General features: G+C 43.5%; 1 protein-coding gene across 2 annotated transcripts in view; it reads left to right on the top strand.

Moving 5' to 3' along the window:
• LOC141069345 (uncharacterized) overlaps positions 1-10,229 on the top strand; it is a 95,696-nt gene extending 85,467 nt beyond the window's left edge. The window contains exon 6 of one of the 2 annotated variants that reach the window (XR_012226550.1): positions 10,101-10,229. The gene's annotated coding sequence lies outside the window, so the exon portion shown is untranslated. Of the gene's footprint in view, positions 1-5,622; positions 5,870-10,100 lie in introns of those variants that run through there. The other variant, XR_012226551.1, reaches the window with a different exon arrangement.
• Positions 10,230-15,396: the final 5,167 nt, after the last annotated feature.

The raw sequence follows: 15,396 nt of genomic DNA, 5'->3' as shown, positions 1-15,396 counted from the left end.
CACCACTAAAGTGGCATCAATTTCCCCAGAGTGGAAATAGTATAATTGTGCTGTGACACCCCTTCCACTACAGGCAACACACCATATGGAGACCAAACTTGGAGTCTCCACATTTAAAAAAAATGTTTGTAACATCTGCAGCAGTAGGAACAGTAGGCACAGAAGCCACAATAAACGTGTCACAGACTGCAATAGAGCAAAATCAATGCATGACACTAAAAATGACACCATGCCTAGTCTGCCATGTCTGCGACTGGAATGCAAAAGTCATTGGAAATCCATGACTTGTTCTTCTTGATGAAAGTTACAAGGGGAAGGAAGAAAGGAACAAACTTCCTGACAACAAACAGGTCAATAAATAAAATTGCTTTATTTAGGATACAGGGCAAGGGACTATACCATTAAAAATTGCAACAGTTGGTAACTTGTCATAAAAAAGGTACCAGAAGTCCTCACATGTCAATCAAACATAACCCAAATGGAAAGGACAAAAGGAAGAAACACAGAGATGTTATAACAACCACTCAAAGTGTGAAGTGGGAACAAACCCCACTCAGTGTAGCAGTGATATCATCATGTAATATGGCACACGGTCATAACACACAAAGAGTAGTGTGGGAAGATGGCCCACTATATATAACAATAATAACCTCAAAGTGGATTACACAGGGTCATGACAAGGAAATATAAATCTGTCCTACATTACCAGTTCAAGTGCCCGTGCACAGCGACAAGTGAAAGGACCAGGTACCCGCCCCGACGCGCGTTTCGGGAGTCTTCGTCAGGGGGCGCTATAAGACAATGAACCTCAGTGCTTCTTATAGTGCAGAGACCGGAAGGGCCAGTCCATGTATTGGACGGAAGTCATTCAGCGCTACCCGGGTAACCGTGGACCCGCCCCCACGCTCGGTAGATGGACAGCTGTGACGTCCGGATGACGTGGGGCCCCACATGACCGGACGCCCAAAGCCGCCATGCGCCGGCCGGGAGGAGGGACCAACAAGTCACACAATGTAGATTGGGCATGCGCATAACAAACATGTATGGATAGGCGCCATATTAGTTAGGGGCAAAAGATCCAGCATATCCAAAAGGCAGCAATAGCCGGTCTGAGGGATGAGATCGCCAGTATATTATCAAGAATAGTAAAAAATAATAGATAATAGATAAAACACTGGTGCTGCATGCAATGGAAAAGGTAAATAAATAGCAAAAGCCAAATATAATGAGCATATTGATGTAACCATATATATATAAAAAATATATAAAAATAAATAACCTCTTCCTATTTTTTGCCCGCAGCACCAGTGTTATTGCTAAATAGAAATAAGAGATGCCCTCAAAGCCAAACCCGCACATATAACCCTAATATACATCCAAATACCAAAGGTATACCTGGAGCAATCATAGAAAATATAACATAAAAATTTATGCCATCATAAGTATGGATATATAAGTATAACTGTATATACAGAACATTAGATTGCCCAGATAGAGTTGAAATACACTTTAGTAAACATCATGTCTCACGGTATATCTACAATATACCAAGACGTATGAGCGGTAGGATTCATATAATAACAACCCCAACTCCATTGTCCATAGTGTAAAATTCGTCACATGGCGTTATTCAATGTGAAGATCCAAATGATGGAATATGGTCCACTTCATCATGTATCCACAAAAACCTTTCGGAATCCACAATATTAAGCACTGTATATACTAAAAAAGATAAAACAAAAGGAAGGTTAAAAACAAAAGACAAGAAAACAGCTAATTACAAAAAGTACACACCTACTCCAGAAAAGGGGCAAAAAATGTCCTCCAGATTGGCGTGCCTCGAGTCCAGATCGATCTGGACACTTAAAACTGTGCATCCTCATGGGTTGAACGAAAATTTAAATTTTGCCCCTTTTCTGGAGTAGGTGTGTACTTTTTGTAATTAGCTGTTTTCTTGTCTTTTGTTTTATTTTGTTTCCTATTTGACAACTCAACATTCCCGGGGTTGGAAGTCTATAAGTGCGATGCACACTGTGTACCTCACTGCTGTCTTGGGAAAAACCACTCTTAAGATTGTCTACAAGCGTATTTATATAATACTCCAGCATGCGCGCATCCCTTACAAGGGGGGAACGCCTCTGGCAAAATTTACTCTTGTACTGTGAATCTGACAGAATGACAACCCAGTAGTCAGTGCTACTTCTAATCCTAAATATAAGGGCATGATGATGCAGATAGTACAGCAAGAAGGCGCTCCTGTGTCAGGTTCTTCCATGAGGTCCATATCCATGCTGTGTGGGTGGCGAGTTAACACTCAAGCTTGCTTCCTCAGTCCCCTTCCCCAAATTACAGACAACCGAGAGAGGATCATTATCCACTTCATCTCCTGACTGTTGCATGCCCATTAACTCTTCTTCCTCGTACTCCTCCATTTGTCCCGTGGCTGCTGCCCTTTCAGTAACTGTCAGCACCGAGCTTCTCCTCTGATCGGGCAGGAAGGGCTGATATTTCAGCATCTCCTGCGCAGTCATGCTGTGAGCGGTCAGTCAGATTGACTGCCCGATTACAGCGATCTGGGTGCGGGGACTGACAGCATGGGTCCCTGCCAGAGGCGGAGCTAGGGGTTCAGCTCGGGGGGGGGAAAATCTGAGTGGGCCCCTAACCGGTAACCCTGATTACAACTCAGGTGGTATACTCAGTGGCAGTAGCTCTGGGTGGGCCCCCTCAAAGCAAGGGGCCCGAGGCAACAACACCCTCTGCCCCCCTCGTAACTACGCTAGTGGTGTCTGCACCTCTTTCCGTGCCTCTCAGCTGTCATACACATGTGCCGGCGGTGAACTATCACTGGGTGTCTGCAAGTTTTAGTGACACTTTACATGCATGACGGACACTGTCCGTCCTGGTGCGGAAACTGACACCCAGCCATGATGGACTGTGTCCGTCATTAGACGTTAAGGGGTGAAATGCAACTCTCACAGATTGACAGCTGCATTTATCAGTTTAACAGCAGCAGACAAAGCTCCGCTCCTCTCGATTGTGCGAGGCGGATTATGGCTGAATATCACAAGTAGACAACATTGATTGTAATATGTTTATCAACAGCCATCGTTTTGCAGAACAAAAATCCCAAACTAGAAAGAATTAATATATTCATTTTTTAATGGTATTTATATCTAACTCAGAAAAATTAGAAAAAAAAAGCAATTGATGACTATTGAAGTTCAAATGTCCAGCGCCATATCCATTGCTGGGCAGCTCTGATTATAAAGCACTTGTAGAGATTCTCCAGGTCTTGGAAACTGTTCTCAGCGCAGGTCGGTGCCGGAATTCACCGTTTTCTTCCACGATGTGTCATGCCTGTGTAGAAGCGATAAGTCGCCTTTCTCATTAACCTGAAAACAATTAAAAGATGTTTATAAAAAACTTGACAAAAGGTACTGGTGATCAAAAGAAACAAACTCCGAGAAGGAACTTCAGCATTGTATTCCTGGTCATCAGCTGAAGGTGAAATAGACCTGAAATATTGCATTATATATTGTCTACAAAGAAGGCCAATGTGGAGATTGGAAATAGGAAGCTGCCAATAATAGTGTAATGTGAGATAAATGCGACATGAGCCATACGGCTATGGTGAGAGCACTCACAATAGATCCATACGGCATGCCATGTCAGAGGGGCTCATCTCGCCCGTCAGACTGGGTGTTGGAGATTCCTCCGCAGCAGTAGGCTGATAACTTTCTTTCTCAGACAGAATTTAAAAATTGTGCAGCAAGAAAAAATAATAATTAGAAGAAATAAATGCAGTAATAAAACCGATATTGCATTTCTTCTGTTATGACACCTTGCTTACACTGTCCTCGCTGTTGCACTTCTTGAAAACAAGAATGATTGGAGGAAAACCACCGAAATATTTACCTGGAAAACGCCCGTCAGAAGCTTTGTGTCCATCAGAAGAGGTGGATTCTGAATGTTTGCTGTTCGCTGCTTGTGATGAAGACGTAAACTGATTGTCTCCCTACACGGTGGTGGAAAAAGGCAAAATATATAAAAGTATTTAATCTTTAAATGATAAAACTCAATAAAAGACTAAATTAGAGACTCCAGATTCTCAATATTGTAAAATTCACTTTTATTATTGATTGCTGACAATAATGGAAGATTCGTTCTTACCTCCATCACAGGTGGATGAGATGACAATATTTAGAGGAATCTCACTGTTCCAATAATGAACCTGAAAATAGAAAGAAAATAATTACATCCAACAAAGCGTAAACTCATAGAAGGTTTTCCAGAGCATTGTAGATAATTGCTGGGAATGGTCAATCATTCCATAGCCAGCAAGTTATGGGAAATGTAACCGGGGCTTATCTGGAACCTATGAGGACGGATTCTGGATCTTTACCGCTAATTGCTGGTGATGAACACAGATATTCATTGTCTCGCTACTCAGGGGAAAATATATAAAAGTGTCTCAACTTTACATTTTAAAGAAATCAAATTAGAGACTAAATATTCTGAAGAATAGTTACATGTTTAGCTGCTGGGTAGTTGTCGCATTCGTCCTCCGCACCGGCGGCATTTACGTTTATTGCCAGGTATTGGTCTAAATCGCCCAATTCTGCAAAGATAAGAGGAATATTGGTTACTGGACTGGAATGAACGTTCATTAACACCATGGATTATATTAAAAAGAACAAATTGAAATCAATATATTAAGAACTGGCCCAGCACAGAAAATATAACACGTAGCATCCTAAACCCTACAGCCCCCCAGACGTCAGTCCGCTCTGATAGTAGTAAAGTATGAAAGCATTCCACCAACAGAACCGCACGGACGTCTCTCCGCAGTGATTGTGTGTCCAGAGGAGATGGGTCATAAAATCCACTTACTCTTTATCACACCGGTGGCATTTGTACTTGTAGGTGTAGTTGATGGTATAATTGTGATATTCCGTCACTTTTGGCAGCTCGGGATGGATAAGGTTTACCCTTCTTGTGAAAGCCTGCCATAACAAGCCATGGTGGTCTTTGCGTTCACCGTTGATTATCCAAGAGGCGGCATGGCACATCTCATGCGCAAGTGTGGATCGTACTCGCTCTAAAACAAGAGGTTATACAGTTATGACAAAGTCTGAGTACACCCTGATTGAACTATTTGGTTTTACATAGCAGGACAAAATACAAAATACATCATGAGATGAACAACACATGACAAGTCAACCATGCCGTTATTTATTTACCGAAACCTACTTCAAAATGCAGAAGCAGAGAGTGAAAAATAAGTACACCCCATCAATCAATAGCTTTTAGAATCATCTTTAGCAGCAGTAACTTGAAGTTGCATCGACGGTGTACTTTATCACACACCGTTGTTGCCTTTTGGCCTACTTTTTGCTAAATAAATAATGATGCAATATATTTTTTTTTCACGTTGGTTTTTGAGATTGTATTTCCCTACTTTTAGGACTTTCTATGGAGCTGATACTTTTTTTTTATTTTCTCCTGATATGTAAAATACTAGAATTCAAAGAGGGTGTACTTAGTTTTTCTTATGACAGTGTGTACAATGAGTTTCTAAGATGTTCTGCATAACAAGTAGCAGTTTTTTTGCCCTGTATACAGGTTGTCTTATGAAGCTGTAGGATGGATGTGATGTGAAACCTACCGGCAGAATCGCAGACTTTTTCGGAAAGCTCAATATATGAGAAGCGGCGGTTGTTCTGCAGCCTATTACAGCATTGGCCGGCGGATGCTGTCAGCCTCTTGCTCCACAAAATGTCCATTTTCAAAGGGAGCTAAAATAAAGAAAACAAATTCCATTACATCTGTAAACTCTTTGACCCCCAATCTTGCAAAATCCCCAACTCTCATATGTGATTTACAGCACTGGTCTACTTGTATGGGGCGCGGGATCTACCGAGAAGTCCAAGATGTGAGAACAAAAATAAAAATAACCTTATTCTAAAATGTCCAAATATCAACTAAATGTTTCTTATAAATAAATGTAAAAATCCTTTGAACTTCAAGCTAAAAAATGCTAATCTTTTTGTCTCTGCATGGTGGATCATCTAAGGTTTCCTCTCATCCCACAGATAGGAAGAGGATGACGGCATTCACCAAACTAAGTGAGATTTACCTGAGATATTCAATAACTATATTACAGAAACATGACAATGGGGTTAGGAATCTGCCTTTTTTTAGAAAGTTAGAGCCATTTTTCTTGGAATTGATTGTTTAAAGGGGGAGATAATAGAGAAGTCATGTATCACCCAGAAACTCATGACAAGATGTGATACCTTATTATCGAAGACTGTCCGGTTGTACAAGTTGTACAGTCGCTCCACCAGCTCCTCCTTATTTTCCTGGAAGTGGGTAACATAGATGGAAGTAGGAGAAATAATTTCTTCCAGGAAACAGCCGGGGATGTTACATCGTGGTGTCCTGGCAAAGATAAGAATCATATATAAATCCACAGGAAACATCTCGCCTAGTTCATGGCTTTATATAGAGGTAGATGGATCTAACTTACCTCTCCTCTGTAGCGGAGCTCTCCTCGCTGTCAGATGGTAAATGATCTGTACAGAAATATGGAAGAGTGAAAATACTTTTTATAAGGCTCAAATCAGACATGTTAGTATGCAGCCCGTACTAGAGAGGGGTCTATAAATATACAGTGTAGAGGACTAATAAGACTATGAATATGGGATCCGACCAGAGCAGAACACGTAGCTGACCAGACCACCAGAAATCCACAGGATCTTCCCTTCAGATCAGGATCTGATATAATAATGGGGTTCAGCAACATCAGGGTCCATAAACTTTCTCAGATGTCTATCCCACCTGTTACTCAGGTAATATATCCTTAGTAATGTTGCATGTGCTCAGTACAAGATCAGAAGTGAACATGTCCTCAATGGCCGGAGGGTGGACCCTCAAATGGTAGGGGTCCATTTTCACCTCATTTGCTGATTCATGGTAGCCTCCATGGTTTTAATGGAGATGTGGGATTCCTTGGTGCAGGGATTTCTCCATTGATGTCTATTGGGTTTCCAAAAAGACACAAGTAAATGTACTGCACATCTGTAATAAATTCTCTAAGGATAACAATGGCCATAAGTCAACATGGCGGTGACTTGCTCTCCCAATATGGAAATATCCGAGACACTGGATCCACACCAATCAAGCATGTGTAAAATAGAATTACCTCTGTAAGGTATCTGTAATTTAACCCCTTAACAACCATGTACGACGCTCATCAGTAGAGAATGAATGGAGAGGGCTAAGGAGTTGAGCCCGCCTCTTTCATGGCAGATGATGGTTGTGTCATTCAGCCATCATCTGCCTCTGACAGCCGAGAGTGGATTGGAGCTCTGCCTGCTTCTGTTAACCTGTTAAATGCTGCTGTCATTCTCTGACACTGGAATTTACAGCACATTTCCCAGGTGGCTCGCTGTTCCAACTCCTGATCAGCGCCCTTGTAATTGTTAGATTTGGAAACTGACCTGTGACAGTACAGAAAAGTAATTGTTACCTCTACAATAACATAAACCTGGATTGTGTCTAGAAATGATAACTTACTATTATACATGGAAGTTGCTGCTCTATTGGAATCGTCATCATCATCAATAATGATGTCATCGGAGCTGTGGAATAAATGTAACAGGTAATGAGCCACCATTAATCATTAATCCCCATCTTGTACTTAGTAATGGTGGAAACGTGTCTTACCAGGTGGTACTGTCCGGACCATGATCTGTTGGTGGTAAACTCAGATCTGTGGGGGAAACACAATATAACTCTCTTATTAGAATATTGTAATAGCAACGACCGAGGCTCAATATCAAAAGAAATAAATCCTAATAAATTATCCAGTGTTTCCCTATAGGTACATGGGGCAAAACAATCACCTTCAGCTACAGTAATCCGCCCTGTACATGGCCACCATGAGAAGCAATCCCCAAATCCCATTTCTGCCTGACTTTATAACGCCTGCATGAATATTCCTGACCAAATGCTGAACAGAAATGTTTGCTATAAACTCTACCATAGACGACTAATAACGATAAATCCAAGCCCTGACCACAATGTGCACGTGATCTGCACCCGGTGACTACAATGGCTTATTAATACATCAGAGACTTCACTAGATTAGGGTTACAGTACCTGGTAAACTCGGAGTCGGGCTCAAATTGAAGCCAGTGGTGTTATCTTGGCCTGGAGACCTCGGTATTGGCCTCTTTCTTCGATGAGACTGAAAAAATGGCAAACATGTCAGATAGAATCTATAACCATGAACATCTCCAATCTATAATCTTACCCCATATTCCACTGATTACAGGTGGGCAGCGATATGAGTGTGGTCTCCACTGTGCTTATTCCACGTACAGAGTATAGCGGGGGTATGGGACACTTATGGTTAGGCTATGGATAGGGGCGGTGGTGACATTTATGTGTCTTCATGCAATGTTATGTATCCAGTACATGGACATATTGTCACAAATATTACAAGTGACACAGTCTTTACTCTGCAATCATGATCCGAGTTATCGCCTCATCTACTTGGAGCGCTATTTTCTGTCCCACCATCTTTTCTTGAACTTTTATCCCAAATATTTTTTATTTATTTAAGAATATAAAATGATACTCACCTGATGTAAATCGTCATCATCGCTGCTGTCCTCGGTATCACAGAGAACTATAATACTCTTAAATCGCTTTCTTGGCATCATATTTGCACAAGTCGCTCACAACACTCCTCTCTCCACAAACGCCTACTAAAACCCTCAACGGAACCCTGGGTGACGGGGCATTCTATAGCCTCCAGCCCATTGTGACATCATTAGAATGCTGCAATTGATTGCTCATTTTTTGAATTTTACAACTTTATTGTACAAAACATACTGTAGAGATACAAAAAGAGGAAATCCGATAAAAACAACAATCTTCCTAAGGCCGGGGTCACACTTGCGAGTGCAATGCGAGAAACTCACGAGAGTCTCTGGCCTCAATACTTGGCACTACCGCTGGCACTCGGGACCGGAGTGTGCGGCTGCATGTATTTCTTTGCAGCTGAACGCTCTGCTCCGAGCCACCGGTGGCAGTGCCGGGGATTGAGGCGAGAGACTCGCACACTTTTCTTGCATTGCACTCGCGAGTGAGACCCCGGCCTAATTCCTTCACTCACAACCTTTTTCTAATTGTTCAGAAAAAAATAATAATGAAAAACCCACATAAGCAAATATTTAAAAATAAAAAACTCACTGATGTTTAAGCTGTTGATTATCTCTCCCCCGAGGTTTAATGCTCTCCACATTTTTTTTCCAATTGTTCACACAATTTTCAAAATTCTGAGAGGAGCAAAACCACACCGTCATATTTTATAACTCTCTTTAGTAATTTCTTCTGTTCTGTAATGCTCCATTTTTGCCTTATCCATTTCCTAACGAAATCCACTCTTGTGATATAAAGCCGCCTACTTAAAGGGAACCTGTCAGCAGGATTGTGCATAGTGACCTACACACAATGTCAGGTCGGTGCTGTTATACTGAATAAAATGATGCCTTGGTTGATGAAAGCCGTCTTGTGGCTGTTTCTAAATCTTTATTTTCAGTTTGATATTAATGAGATTCTCGTGCCCTAGGACGGGGTTCATGTATGTGGTGCTCCGATGAGATATTCATAATGCAGACTACTGACCCCCCACTGATCTCTCACTGCCCTGCCCCGCAGTTTGCATGATAAATGCGCTTCATCATAGTCGCATGGTTACTGTGCACTGAATGCCTTTTGCAGATTTACTTGAGCGAGGGAAAAAAAAGAAAGTCATTTTGAGAATGGCGCCGGGGAGCCTGCACAGCAGCAGATATCGGTTTGTATAGAGATCCAATAGCTGCTGTTGCGCAGGTGGCGGCGACGCCATCTTGCTGGAGAAGAAAAAATGACATTGTAGCAGTTATAGCTGATAATGGCACACAGTAATGTGGTTGTGGATTAGTAAGGCAGACAGTGTAGAGGCCATACACCATAGGAGGCTTATTTAGGGCATAGTATGGACAGATATTTTTTGTGCAGAAGGCAATCTAGTAACACTGACTTTTAAGGTCACCATGAGGGGATGTGCTCCAGAAGATTGGAGAAGAGAGAAGTCTGCAGAGAACAGCTGTGGATGTGAAAAGTCATCATGGCATCTGGTCAAGATGGAAATAAGAAGAAACCACTCAATCAGAGAAGATGTCCCCTATTAGGTACCTGGGTGTAAACATTTACATATGCCTGCGTTTCATCAGTATTGTGGTTCCTGCATGGTCCGCAGTCTGATAATGACTGATAACAACCACTCCCAGCATCTCCTTATCATTGTTTGATACATACTGGGAGTTGTTGGTTCATGAGATGCAAATGTATATGGGCCTGACTTGACAATACAACTTATTGCTGTACTGTGAAGGAGAGAATGGCTAATGAAATCAATTATTAACCTAACATAAGCTAGTTCAGACGTGGTGTGGCAAGATGGCGTCTATTTGCTGGAACTATGCCCTGGAATCCTTGGAATGTGATGAGGATACACTGAAGACCATATGTGGAATAGACTTAGCACGGACCTTATACAGACTGGAACAATGGCTCCGGAGAAGCTGAGCAATGGTCTTTTGTTTATACTAATAAAGTCAGTTCTGTGACAGCACTGGCCAAGAGAGGAGCACACCTGACCTTGTGTCTGATGTCCTTCTTCTATGCATGCATTCGGCTCATATTTATCAGGTCAGAGGCAGGCAGTCATTAAGATCTCACATTACGAGATCACCCCAACAGTACTGATGGTGGTTAGTTTTGGTGGTGTACACATATATTGATGATGATGCTGATGGTGTATTTATTTACTGGCTGTGGTTCTCGTGATGTATTCATGTACTGATGATGATTCTGGTGATGCATTTATCTCCTGATGCTGGTTATTGTGCTGTATTCATGTACTGATAGTGGCTCTAGTGACATAGTTATTTGCCAGTGATGATTCTGGTGCCATGTAAGCTCTTATGGTCATTGGGGTCCTCTCTCTCCTGTAGAGGGTAAGCTCTTATGATCAGTGGGGTCCTCTCTCTCCCCTGTAGAGTGTAAGCTCATATATGGGCCATTATATTTCTTGTATAAAATTTATATTTTTGCATGTGTGTGTACTATATAACAGAAGAATGCAACGGGGAGTGGTTGATGGGATTAAGTCAAAGTAGAAGAAAGGGAATTATCACACACTCAAAACCGAGCAACAGTAACAGATAAATCCACCAAATGCCTTCTTCAGTAATAACCACCAGCAACCACCAGCCATACAGCATAAGCTATCCCTGACAATGTGTGCTAGCCTGACCCAGATTATATAGGAGATGGGAGTGGCTAGTAGTGCACAGTTGAGAGCCTTAATGCAGGAAAGTTTTCAGGAGCTCTCAGCTGAGCAGATTAACCTTTGCACTGCTAAAATAAATTTACACCATTTCATATGAAGGTGAAGTGCTTCTAATCAGTTGAGGAGTAGGAGAAATCAGACACTGTGGTCTTCTGGCTTCTCTCTGTTGTGGTAAACCCATGACAGTTTCCATGCTGAACTTTCCTCCCACCTTTCATTTAACTCACTATTTGACAACCCACAATCCGGCTTCTGCCCCACTTAAACTGCCCTGACCCAAATTACTAACTAACTGCCAAAGCTAGCAAACAATTTATGCTTTTTTAGACCCCTCCTCTGCCTTCGACACAGTCGACCACTCCCTGCTACTGCAGATCCTCTCTTCCCTTGGCATCAAAGACATTGCCTTCTTCTGGATCTCCTCATATCTCACATTTAACGTCTCCTACTTCCACACTACTACCCCATCCCATGCTTCCTTTATGGTTGTCCTTTCCAGGTTATGTCATGAGCCCCCTACTCTTCCTCATCTATACCTTTGGCCTGGGACCACTTAAAAACTTCCATGGCTTTCAGTCAGCGTTGGACTGGAGCACCTTTGGCCCACCAGAGAAAAGCATTTTTGGGGCCCACTATGTATCTACATAGAAATAAATACCTGACCACCAATTGTGTGCTAAAACGCACTAATATCATGTCTTAATTATATAGCAGGGGTTGGGGTAGTCTCTTCATAGAATGTAATGTTGCCTCCCTCATTGAAAATAATGCAGCCCCCCCTCATAGAATATAATGCAGCCCCCCTCATGGGGTATAATGCAGCATCCCACAAAATATAATGAAAACCCCTCATAATGTATAATGTAGCCCCCATGGAATATAATGTAGCACCCTCATAGGGTATAATACAGCCACTTCACAGAGTGTAATGTAGCCCCCTCAGAGTATAATTCAACCCCCTCATAAGGTTGCCCCCCATAGAATATACTGTAGCCCTCTCATATGGCATAATGCAGCCTACTTCATATAATATGTAGCCCACTGAGAGAATAATGCAGCCCCCATACAGAATATAATGCAGCCCCCCACAAAATATAATGTAGCCCCCTCATAAAGTTTAACACAGCCCCCTCATAGGGTATAATGCAGCCCTCCTCATAGGGTATAATGCAGTCCCCCTCCACCTCCATAATTGTTCTCCCCTTCCACCCCATCATTGTCCTCATCACCACCTCCATCGTTGCTTTCTCACCCTCCCCCCTATCATTGCCTTTTCCACTACCTCCATCATTGCTCATTCTACCATCTCCATCATTGCCTCCTTCCCCACCACCATTGTCCTTTCCACCACAACCATCATTGCTATCTCCCTCACCACTCCAATCATTTCCCATTCCAACACCTCATCATTGGCTCCCCCCCACCACCATTGTTGTCCTTTCCACCACAACCATCATTGACTTCTTCCCATCACCCCATCATTGCCCATTCTACCACCTCCATTATTGCTTCCTCCCCAACGACCCTATCATCCTTTCCATCACCAACATTGCCTTCTCCCCCACCACCCCATTACTGCTCTTTCCATCACCCACATCATTGCCAATCTCCAATACACACGTTCAGCAACTCTCTCACACACACAGCACCACACACACAGCAGCACACCACTCTCACACACACAGACACAAAGCACCGCACTGCACGCAGCCAGATAGACACGCACACAGCACCACTCACCTCTCCACACATTCCCTGCAGCCGCAGCACATCCCGGCAGCTTTCTCTCTTAAACAGCTGCTCTGAATGATGACGTCATTCAGCTGCGCTGTGTCAGACAGGAAGTGTCAGGCAGGAAGCAGGATGGCATCGGATCCCTGCAGCTCCACTCTGCTGCCTAGCTGAAGGGATCACTCCCTGCCCAGCCATTGTCCTCAAGGTTAGCCGCTCTGCAGTGGTCCACCTCCGGGGTATATCACATGCGGTATGTCCGCTCCTGCGGGCAGTGATAGCCTCAGCCTGCGGCTAACACTGCCCGCTATAAAAGTGAAATGGTATTCACTCCTCTCCACGCCCATGGGGGTTTGGAGAAACGTGAATATTAATTTATCTTTAGCAGCGGGGACAGGCTCTTGTCTCCAGCTGCTACTCTGCTGGCACCAGGAGGGACCCCCTTACTCAGGGGCCCCATAGCAGCTGGGTCTGCTTCTACTAGCGACACGTCACTGGCTGGGGGGCCCCTTGAGCAATGGGGGCCATAGGCAGATGCTGGCCAGTATGCCAGCAGGTGTCCGACCCTGCTTCCAGTACCATCTTTACACTGATGACACTCAGAGCTACTTCTCCGGCCCAGACATCACCTCTCTGCTGTCCAGAATCCCAGAGCATCCATCAGCCAGAGCATCCATCAGCCATATCCTCCTTCTTCTCTCACTACCTAAGTCTCATTGTGGACAAAACAGAACTTATCATCTTTCCTGCATCTCACCTAATCCCCTACCTAATCTATCATAATAAATTACATCATGCTTTCATCTATAACACAAGTCCACTGCCTCAGAGTAACCCTCTCGCCACCTCCTGCCGCCTCCAACTCAAAAATATTTCCAGAATGCATCCTTTCCTCAACCCTGAATCATCTCCAGAGGCTGCAGCATCCTCCTCTGTGACCTCCCTGCTAACACTCTGACACCTCGCAATTCCATCCTTAACTCTGCTGCCTGACTAATCCAACTCTCTACTCGATACTTCTTTGCTTCTCCCCTCTGCAAATCCCTTCATTGTCTCCCATTCCCCCTACTAATCCTACACTGCTTAAAAAATAAAGGCAACACTTGCATTGTGTTGTTTAACTCCAAGTCAGTCACATTTTGAATTTCTCCTGCTGTTCTGCAAATGGAACAGACAACAGGTAGAAATGATAGACAAATAGCAAGACAACCCACAGACCATTTCTCTGTTCTCTTCCTTTTTGGCTGTTTTGGTCACTTTTGCATTTTGTATTTGCTCTCGCCCCTAGAGGTACTGTACAGTAGCATGAGGCGGTGTCTACAACCCACACAAGTTGCTCAGGTAATGCAGCTCATCTAGGATGGCACATCAATGGGAGCTGTGGGAAGAAGGGAAGCTGTGTTTGTCAGCACAGTGTCCAAAGCATGGAGCAGATACCAGAAGACATGGAGGGGGCCATAGGAAGGCAAAAACCCAGCAGTAGGGCCGCTACCTCACCACCACCATTTCTGCCACAACCCCCAACCTGCTGTTTCCTTCCCCATTATCTTGTAGTGTGTAAGCCTCAGAGAGCAGGATCCTGTTCCGTTTGTACCAGTCTGTCACTATTGGTTTGTTAACCATACAGCACCATGGAATCAGTGCTGCTCTAAAAATAAATAATAATAATATTCATAAATAGAATACTACAACCCCCAACATGACAGATCAGAAGAGTTGAGCGAAATGGGTCGAACAAATTCAAAAGTCGCCGACTTTCGCCAAAGTCGGGTTTCATGAAACGAAACCCGACCATAGCATGAGGTCGGCAACGAGGTCGGCGACCATCGCACCAAAGTCGCGTTTCAAAAGATGCTTTAGCGCCCTTTTTCAGCCAATCAGGAAGAACGGACACTGTGGGCAGCGTGATGACATAGGCAGCGGGCAGCGTGATGACATAGGCAGCGGTCACCACCATCTTTGAGAAGGGCATGCAAGTGATTGGCTTGCTTTGCGTGGCATCACAGGGGGTGTAAAAGGGCGTGCACGCCGAACGCCATCTTACTTATGCTGATCTTAGAATAGGGAGAGCTGCTGCTGATTCTGTAGGGAGAGCGTTAGGAAGGCCAAAAGAAAAAAAAAACTGCTTCTGCTGATAGCGCTTTTCACTGTAGTTAGTGTGCAGTGAAAGGTGATGATTTTTGCTTTTGTGCAGCAGCGCTGGTGGTGATTAGGCTGCCTTTTAAGGCTAGCTGCATTGCTGTGTGCACACTGGTGTT

This window comes from Dendrobates tinctorius, unplaced genomic scaffold (assembly GCF_039654945.1).
Source record: "Dendrobates tinctorius isolate UK_male_01 unplaced genomic scaffold, ASM3965494v1 ptg000259l, whole genome shotgun sequence".
Taxonomy (NCBI): Eukaryota; Metazoa; Chordata; class Amphibia; order Anura; family Dendrobatidae; genus Dendrobates; species Dendrobates tinctorius.
Note: the sequence above shows the minus strand (reverse complement) of the source record. Positions and strands in the feature narration are given on the sequence as shown.